Source organism: Belonocnema kinseyi, chromosome 1 (assembly GCF_010883055.1).
Source record: "Belonocnema kinseyi isolate 2016_QV_RU_SX_M_011 chromosome 1, B_treatae_v1, whole genome shotgun sequence".
In the NCBI taxonomy this organism is placed as follows: domain Eukaryota; kingdom Metazoa; phylum Arthropoda; class Insecta; order Hymenoptera; family Cynipidae; genus Belonocnema; species Belonocnema kinseyi.
Genome location: NC_046657.1, coordinates 159,888,531 through 159,897,913, shown reverse-complemented (window position 1 = coordinate 159,897,913; position 9,383 = coordinate 159,888,531). Strand labels below are relative to the sequence as shown.

Below are 9,383 nucleotides of genomic sequence, written 5' to 3'. Positions count from 1 at the left end.
CCCCCCCCAAAGGGGCGGGAAGTGTCCAAAATTGCCCCAAAAAATTGAATTTTTTACGAGAACGTTGAATTTGAATTATTGTATTTGCTCTTAAAAAAGTAATTTTATTGAAATGCGAATGGTAATTTCAATCTTTTAGTCTATTATAAAAGAAACATCTCGTCTAGAAAAAATCTTGCTCCTAAAAAGTTTTTTCTTTATCAAGATATAAATTATTTTTTGTTTATTACAGAATCAATAAAGAGATTTGCTGTATGCAATTTACAAATGATAAAAATTATTAATTGAAAATTTCGATGTTAATTAAATTTTTTTAAATTAGAATTAGTTAGAGCCATACAATGAATTTTTTTCACGGGGTTGACCACTCGATTTTCGAGTGCACACCAGATTTTAAAAGGTTACGAAATATTTCTAAAGATTTTGAAATATTTCAAACATTTAAAAATATTTTTAATATTTTTAACACTTCATAAAGATTTCACGGATGTCAGCGACTTTAAAAAAGGCGTTCACACTGGATTTCAATAAAGATTTCAGAAACAATTTCACAAACATTTAAAAAATTTAAAGATTTAAGGGATTTTAAAGATTGAAAAAGGGTACAGTATACCAGATTTCAAAGATTTCCAAAATACTTCAAGGATTTTAAACAATTTCAAAAGGTTTCCAAACATTTTAGAAGATTTCAAAAGATTTCAAACTGATTTCAAATGCAATCATTTCAACAAATGAACAAGATTTTACAAACAAACATTTTAAAAAGATTTCACAAATATTTCAAAAGATTTCTCAAGGACTTCAAAGATTAAAAAAAGGCGTGTACGCTAGATTTAAACGTTTTTACTAAAATGTCCACCTTTCGCACACTTCACAAAGATTTTAAAACTCGAAAGATTTCAAGGATTTTAAACAAATTTTAAAGGGTATAGTGAACTCTATTTCTAAGATTTTAAACAACTTTATAGACTATAAACAATTTTATTTTTTTTAGGAAATGACAGAATATTTCATAAAAGTTTCAAAGATTTCAAAACATTTTGAGGATTTGAAATGATTTCAAAACTTCTTGGAAGATTTCATAAGATTTTACAAATATTTTTAATATTTTAATAATTTAAACCGATACAAAAGATTTGAAAAGATTTCACAAATATTCCAAAGAATTGTTTAGGATTTCAGAAAATTTCAAGAATATGGAAGATTTCAACAAGAGACATATAAACAAATACGTATACCAGATTGCAAAGATTTCACAACTTTTCAAAGATTGTAAACGATTTCAAAATTTTTTGGATGATTTCAAAAGGTTTCATAAAGATTTCAAATATTTCAGTGATTTTTAATGGCTAGAACTCAAAGAATTCAAAAGGATTTCATAAGATTTCAAGAATTTTAAAGATTTCAACAAAGATTAAAGAAATATTTCTCAAATATTTCATTAAGCTTTCAAAAATGTTCATAAAGATTTAAAGTATATCAAAATTTCAAAAGTTTTACAAAAGCTTTAAATAATTCCAAAAAATTTTTCAAAGGTTTCACATTAATTTTAAGCTTTCGCTTAGGTTTGGCATACTTTAAAAAATTCCAACGAATTCAGAAAGATTTCAAAAGATTTCATGTTCGCAAAAAATTAAGAATTTTTCTATTTATTATTCGACTTTCTTTCGTTATTTTTGGACAATAGAAAATGTAATAGCTAATTTTTTACATGTCTAACAAACGTTTATTTCATTATTTGATGTATAAAAAGCCTGAAAAAATTTTATTTCTTGCCTGGAAAACCGGGAAAAGACCTTGATTTTGTTTCGAAGAATTGCTAGATCTTGACGACAAAATATATGTAGTTTTAAATTAATTTTTCGATTAAAAAAAAGTTTAAGGAAAGTAAAGAGCAATTGCAGCTTTTAAAAAGTCCTATAAAAATTCCTTGAACCATTATAAAAAAATTTTTAATTAAAAAAAAGAATTTTCAATTGAAGAAGATAAATTTTAAACACAACATAATTTAGTTAAATTTTCAGTTGAAGAAATTCATTATCAAAACAAAAAATCTGACACAATAGTTAAATTTTCAACCTAACAGTTCAAATTTTATATAAGAATATTAAAGGTCTACCAAAAAAGATAAATTTTCAGCAAAAATGGAATAGTTAAATTTTCAGTTGAAAAAATTAATTTTCAATTTAAAAAAACTCATTTTCAAGCTAAAAATTAAATTTTTAACCAAACAGATTAGTTTCCAACAAAAAATTAGATTTTAACAAAACACGTGAATTTTCAACCAAATTTTTAATTTTTAAAGGAATTTTCACTCCTAAAGTTAAATTTTCCACGAAAGAAACGAATTTTCAACCAAAAATTTCTAAAACCAAATGTGAAATAGTTCAATTATCAGTTAAATAAATTTATTTTCTACATAAAAAGAAAAGAATTTAACAAAAAATTTAATTTTTAATCAGAGAAGTAAAGTTTCAACTAAAGTAATGAATCTTTTACGAAGAAAAACAATTTTTAACCCAAAAAATATATTTTCTACACTAAAAAAAGACAAATTTTCAATTCAGGATTGAAATTTTTAACCAGAAAAGATTATTTTGAAAAAAAACAAAGGAATTTTCAACCAAATTTACAATTTTAAAGGAATTTTCAATCAAAAAGATGAATTTTAAACTGAAGAGGATAAATATTATGTTTTAACTAAAATAATTAATCTTCAAACAAAAAAATTAATTTTTAAACCAAAAGTTGAACTTTCAACAAAATAGTTAATTTTTCTATTAAACACATGAATTTTCATCCAAGAAGATTATGTCTACCAAAAAAGATAAATTTTCGACAAAAAATGGAATAGTTAAATTTTCAGTGAAAAAATTCAATTTCAACACACACAAAAAAACAAGTTTTTAAAAAAAGGGTTAATTCTTGAGCAAAGAAATTAAATTTTGAAATTTTTAAATGAATTTTTAACCCAAAAAATTTATTTTCTACCAAACAAATACGAATTTCTCACAAAACAGTTGAATTTTTAACCGAGAAAATTAAATGTCTATGAAAAAATATAAGTTATCGACAAAAATGGAATAGTTAAATTTTCAGTTAAGAAAATTAATTTTTAATGACAAAAATAATTTTCAATCAAAAAATTATATTTTAAACCAACAAGATGCATTTTCAACTAAAACAGATTACCCAGTGGGCACAAAATTTGGCGACGTCTTTACGACATTGTTACGACATATTTACGACAACTTTACGACATCATATGTCCATGTCGTTTCGGTGTCTTTACGATAGCGTAAAGACATCGTCAGATTATACGACTTATTTACGATATCGTAAACACACCTTAACGACATGGACATAGGCTGTCGTAAAGTTGTCGTAAATATGTCGTAAAGATGACGTAAAGACGTCACCAAACTTTGTGCCCACTGGGTAATTTTTAACTAAATACATTAATTTCCAACCAAAATTTAAATTTTTAAAGGATTTTTCATTCTAACATTTAAATAGAAATTCTTTTTTATCATACCTTATTTTAGTTGAAAACATTTTGCTTTTGCTCAGCATTTAATTTAAAAATGAATTTCTAAAAAAATGTTGTTAGAAATTATTTTTTATGATATCTCATTTTAGTTGAAAACACTTTGTTTTTGTTCAAAATTTAACTATTTTATTGACAACTTTCTGTTGTTTAAAGTTAATTTCTTTAAGTGAAAGTTTAACTATTTTAGGTTTGATTTAACATTTATCTTTTTCAGTGGAAAAATCCCCTTTTTGGTGGAAAATTCATTTCTTTGGTGGAAAACTTAATTATTAGAATGAAAATTCCTTTAGAATTTTTTATTTTGATTGAAAATTCTTATTATTTGTTGAAAATGATTCTCTTTTAGTTGAAAATTCATCTTTTTGGGTTGAAAATTCAACTATTGGGTAAAAATTTATTTAAAAATTGCAACATTGAATTTCTTTGCTTAAGAATTTAACTATTTTTTACATTCTCATTCATGAGAGTGTAATGTAATCGTCCAAATTTTCGATCTCTGGTCTGCATGTCTGTATGCATGGTTACCCATTTGAGTCAGCCTTTAATTAATACACTTCTCAAGGTTCCCAAAATAAAGGTTAAGTTCGTTAAGCAGATATTTCCAACCAAAATTAAAAAATTTAGGGCATTTTCAAAGTTTGAAATTTTTTTTCAAATTTTAGAAATGTTTTTCAAAGTTTCTTATGGATGGGTAGAAGACTTACAAATTATCCAATTAAAGTTTTCAATCTCGATGAAAATTAGAAAAGTTATATAATTTTGAAAATAAATTTTAAAATATGTAATCGTCAAAGTCGTAGGTGCTTTGAGAACCTTCTTTAAAAACAAATCGAAAAAAATTGTAGTTGAAATTTATGGCTGTAATTCCTTATAAGTTAAAATCACAGTTTTCATTTTAAGTTATAATATTTATGATATTTGAAAAAATGTAGTTTAAGTATACGCATGCAAGGTACGAAAACGAGCGCGAAGCGCGTGAGCGTACCCGCGCATATGTTTTTTGTACAAAATATAGCTTTTTTAGTTGAAACTTCATCTTTTTAGTTTAAAATTTTATTTTTTTTAATTTTTTAACTGAAAATTTAATTATTCCCTTTTTACCGAAGACTTATCCTTTTTCACAGACATTTAATCTTCTCGGTTAAAAATGTAACTGTTTTGTTAAAAATTCGTAAATTTTTAATAGAAAACAAATCGTTTGGGTTACAAATTTAACTATTGGACTGAAACTTATTTCAAAATTTAATTTCTGTGCCTAAGAATTAACCTATTTTTTAAAACTTTCCTTTGTGTGTTGAAAATCTAATTTTTAACTGAAAATTGAACTATTCCATCTTTTCTCGAAAATTTATCTTTTTTGATATACATTTAATCTTTTTGGTTGAAAATTCATCTGTTTAGTAGAAAATTTAACTATTTTGTTGAAATTTTAATTATTGGGTTAAAAATTCCTTTTCTTGGTTGAAGATTAGTTATTGAACTTTGAACCAAGAATGGTTTTTCCTCTAAAGTATCAGCTTTTGTCAAATATAAATTGGAATACTGTTGTATGCGTCTGTCTTGATTTAATAAAATGTTTCTTTATAGATCTCACATTTTCCTCAGTTTCATCGCATGCGCATAAATTTTACATTTTCCAGTTGAACTTCAAAAATAAAATTATAATATAAAAATAAAAAGATTAAATACACGTAAAAAATGTGTCCAGGAAACGTGGTAGATGGGTTCTTATAGAAAATTCTAATCAAATTCAGATATTCAAATTGAATTCTACTTTTAAGAATAGTTCATCTGAAAATATTTTGAAAATGTATATTTCATGTTTTTTAAATGTTAAAAACTATTAAAGGTAAGGTGTCGGATTGAATGTACTGAAATTTTCTCGCTACAATAAAGAAACCTCTGTAAATATATAGTGTTTTCAAATAATATAAGAGTTTCTATAAGAATATTAAATATACAAAAAATATTTAAAAATTACTTCAACTGAAAATTCACCTTTTTGTTTGAAAATTCATTTCTTTGGTGAAAAATTTAACTTTAGGATTAAAAATTCCTTTAAAAAAATTTTATTTGGTTGAAATTTCATATGTGTTTTGTTAAAATATAACTTTTGGGTTGGAAATTAATCTGTTCGGTTAAAAATTTAATTTTTAGCTTAAAAATTAGTTTTTTTTATTGAAAATTTAACTAATCCATTTTTCTTCAAAATTTATATTTTATTTTATTATATATCTAATTTATTTAGTGGAAAACTTAACTTTAGGTATGAAAATACCTTTAACAATTAAAAAATTAGTTTAAAATTAATGTGTTTTGTTAAAATCTAATTTTTTGGTTGGAAATTAATCTGTTTGGTTGAAAATTAGTTTGTTCTTTTATTGGAAATTAATTTTTTTAACTGAAAATTTAACTATTCCATTTTTGTTGGAAATTGATCTTTTTTGATAGACATTTAATAATCTTGTTATTATTATTATTCTACTTTGCTTCACTTACACATATTATTTATTGTTACATGTTATTTAATTCATTTATAATATTTATATTGATTTATTCTGAAAATGAGAGGATCTACTAAAAAATTGTATTGTTAATTGTTTCTTGAAAAGAAGTGTTTTAACTTTGTATTACTCACTCTTTGATGTCCTTGGATTTTTTATTGTACTAGTTTTATTATTCTGGTTGTTTTATGCTTTTATTTTTCATATATTTTTAGCATCTGCGTTTCCTTATTTGTTCAATCGATTACGCAATTTGTTATCCTCTTCAAATTTATTTCATTCACATCTTTCTTTCTTTTTTAATTTTGCATTTAATTTATTCAGTCAGTTTAATTTTTACACACGTAAAAACTATTTTGACAACATACTATATTTTGCTTATTTAGTGGCTCACTTCTTCTTTACTATTCCTTTTTCTTGATGTTGCAGGTTTTTCTGAATTATGCGAAGGAAGTGGTTCAGGGTCAGTCGGTTAAGCTGAATTCTCCAAAGAAGGAATTAAAACATTAAAACCAACTTACTGGAAAATACTGCAAGAACCTGACGATTCTCTTGCTCTTTGAGGATTCCGAAGAAGTACTTTTAGATTCAAACAAAAAGAAGGCATTCGGGAATTACAATAATATTATAATTTTTATTTAAAAATTATTGTAAGCGGTGTCAAGGCTCAAGGACACCTAAAGACTGAATTGACGATTTACATCGAGAATCGGCACACATCTTAAAAAATTTGCATTTTTAACTAGTTCAGTCTTAAAAATAGTAGAGTAGTAAAAACTAAATTGAAAAGCAGTGATACATTTAAACGTAAAAAGATTTTCAATTTTATTTCTATTAACTATACTTTTTTCTAATCACGCAATTAATAACTTTCGTCCACTTTTGACTGATTTTCTATCACTGGATTCTTAATTTATCAGAATTAAATCAAATATTTGTACAATAATATAAGTAGTTTAATTAGTAATTTATAATTACCAAAATAGCATTAGAGATAAAAATAACTCTGCCAGGACAGTATCAAAAGTTGTAAAAAAAACCTGAACGAGTTTTCAACAATCTTTTTTATATTACCTATTAATTCACGAGTATAGTGAATTAACGAATAAGAGATAAAGAAGAAATTAGTTTTACTAAAACTTGAGGATATTATTATTTATTTTAACATACCTATATTTTAGAAACCTTCTACAAAATATCAATTTTGAAATTCCTTAACTTTCCCGCACCAATTTTTCATTTTCCCTGTCCGTTAAAATATTCCTTTCAGGTTGAATTTCCAACCAAAGAGATATATTTTCAGTCAAAAAGATCAATTTTCTATCCAAATGTATGAATTTACAACAGAATATATGAATTTTCAACCGAATGGTTAAATTTTTAACCGAAGAAATAAATTTTTCTCTAAATTAGAAAATCTTTAACGAAGGAAATGAATTTTACAGCAACAGGATCAATTATTTACCATGAAGGCGAATTTTTTAAAAAGTTATATGAATTTTCAAATAAAAAAGATACGTTTTCATCCTAAAATGGAATAGTTATATTTAGAATTAAACAAATTAGTTTTCAACGATAAAAAATAATTTTCAAAAGAATAGTTAAATTTTTACGAAAAATAAACGTTCTTAGCCACAAAAAACGAGTTTTTAACAAAGTAGTTTTGAAACTTTAATAAAATTTTAATTTTATTTTTATTTAAATTTTTTAATCAATGCAATTTTAATCAAATAGTTGTTTTCTTACTAAAGAAGATCATTTTTCGTCCAAAGACAAAGAAGTTAAATTTTGAGTTGAGAAAAAGAATATAAAAAAAAGAAATAATAACAAAATCATTAAATATTTGACCAATGAAATGAATTTTCAACTACCTTTCAGTTTAAAATATAAATTTTTAATTACAATAGTTAATCTTCTTTAAGAAAGCGAATTTTTAACCAAAAAACGAATTTTTAGCAAAATAATAAAATCTTTTACCAAAGAAATAAATTTTCAAACAAAAAGATGCATTTTTCACAAAAAATATTATTCTACCACAAAATACGAGTTTTCAACTAAAAAATTGAATTTTTTACTCAAGAAGATTAATTTTCAACTAATGAAGGTTAATTTTCAGATTAATTTTCAACTAAAGATAGTTAATTTTCATCCAAACACGGAGTAGTTAAATTTTAGGTTAAAAATATTCAATTTCAATAAAAAAAGAATCATTAACAAAATAGATGAATTTGTAAACAAAGAAATGAAATTGCAACTAAAAAGATGAATTGTTTACATGAAGATTAATATTCTAACTTAAAGACGATTTTTTAACTAAATAGTTGATTTTTGAATAAATAAGATCAATTTTCGATCAAACATGGAGCAGTTAAATTTTCAAGTAAAAAATTAATTGAGAAAAAAATATTAACAAATTAGTCAAATTATTATCCAAGGAAATTAATTTTCAACAAAATAGTTTAATTTTCTACCGAAGAAATAAGTTTTCCACCAAAATATTTATATTCCACCACAAAAGACGAATTTTCAACTAAAGAAATTTAATTTTTAACTAAACGCGGAGTAGTCAAATTTTCAGTTAAAATCATTTAGTTTCAATAAAAAAAGAATTATTAACAAAATAGTAACACTTTTAACCAGACATGAATTTTCCACTAAAATGAGGAATTTTTAACCAAGAAAATGGATTTTAAAGCAACAGGATTAATTCTTTAACCAAAAAAGATGAATTTTCAACAAAATATATAAATTTTCAAATGAAAAAGATAAATTGTCGGTACAAAATGGAATGGATTAAAATTTTTTTAAATTAGTTTCTAACCATAAAAATTAATTTTCAACAAAATTATTAGATTTTTTACCATAGAAATCAACTGTCAACCAAAAAGACGAGATTTTCGCAAAAATGATTATTATTCTACCGCAAAAGAAGAATTTTAAAAAATGCATACATTTCTAACCAAATAATTGAATTTTTAACTAAAGAAGATCAATTTTCGACCAAACACGGAGTAGCTAAGCTTTTAGGTAAAAAAATAATTTTCAAGAAAAAAAGAAATAATAACAAAGTATATAAATTTTATGAGAAATAAATAAATTGTACAAGAAAAAGACGAATTTTTCGCCAAAAATATTAATATTCGGCCACAAATGAATTTTTTGTAATGTATGAATTTTCAATCAATTAGTTGAATTTTCAACTAAAAAAAAAATTTCAACCAAACACGGAATACTCAACTTTTCAGCTAAAAGAATTTTAATCTCTAATGATGAATCTTCCCTCAAAAAGTGAATTCTTAACCATAAAAACGAATTTTAAAAAGAATAGT

At 23.7% G+C, this 9,383-nt stretch overlaps 1 protein-coding gene across 2 annotated transcripts in view; it reads left to right on the top strand.

The window, feature by feature from the left end:
• Positions 1 to 7,193, top strand: part of LOC117169335 (ATP-binding cassette sub-family G member 1) — an 80,194-nt gene extending 73,001 nt beyond the window's left edge. For both annotated transcript variants that reach the window (XM_033355674.1, XM_033355681.1), the window contains exon 3: positions 6,484 to 7,193. The gene's annotated coding sequence lies outside the window, so the exon portion shown is untranslated. The remainder of the gene's footprint in view (positions 1 to 6,483) is intronic.
• Positions 7,194 to 9,383: the final 2,190 nt, after the last annotated feature.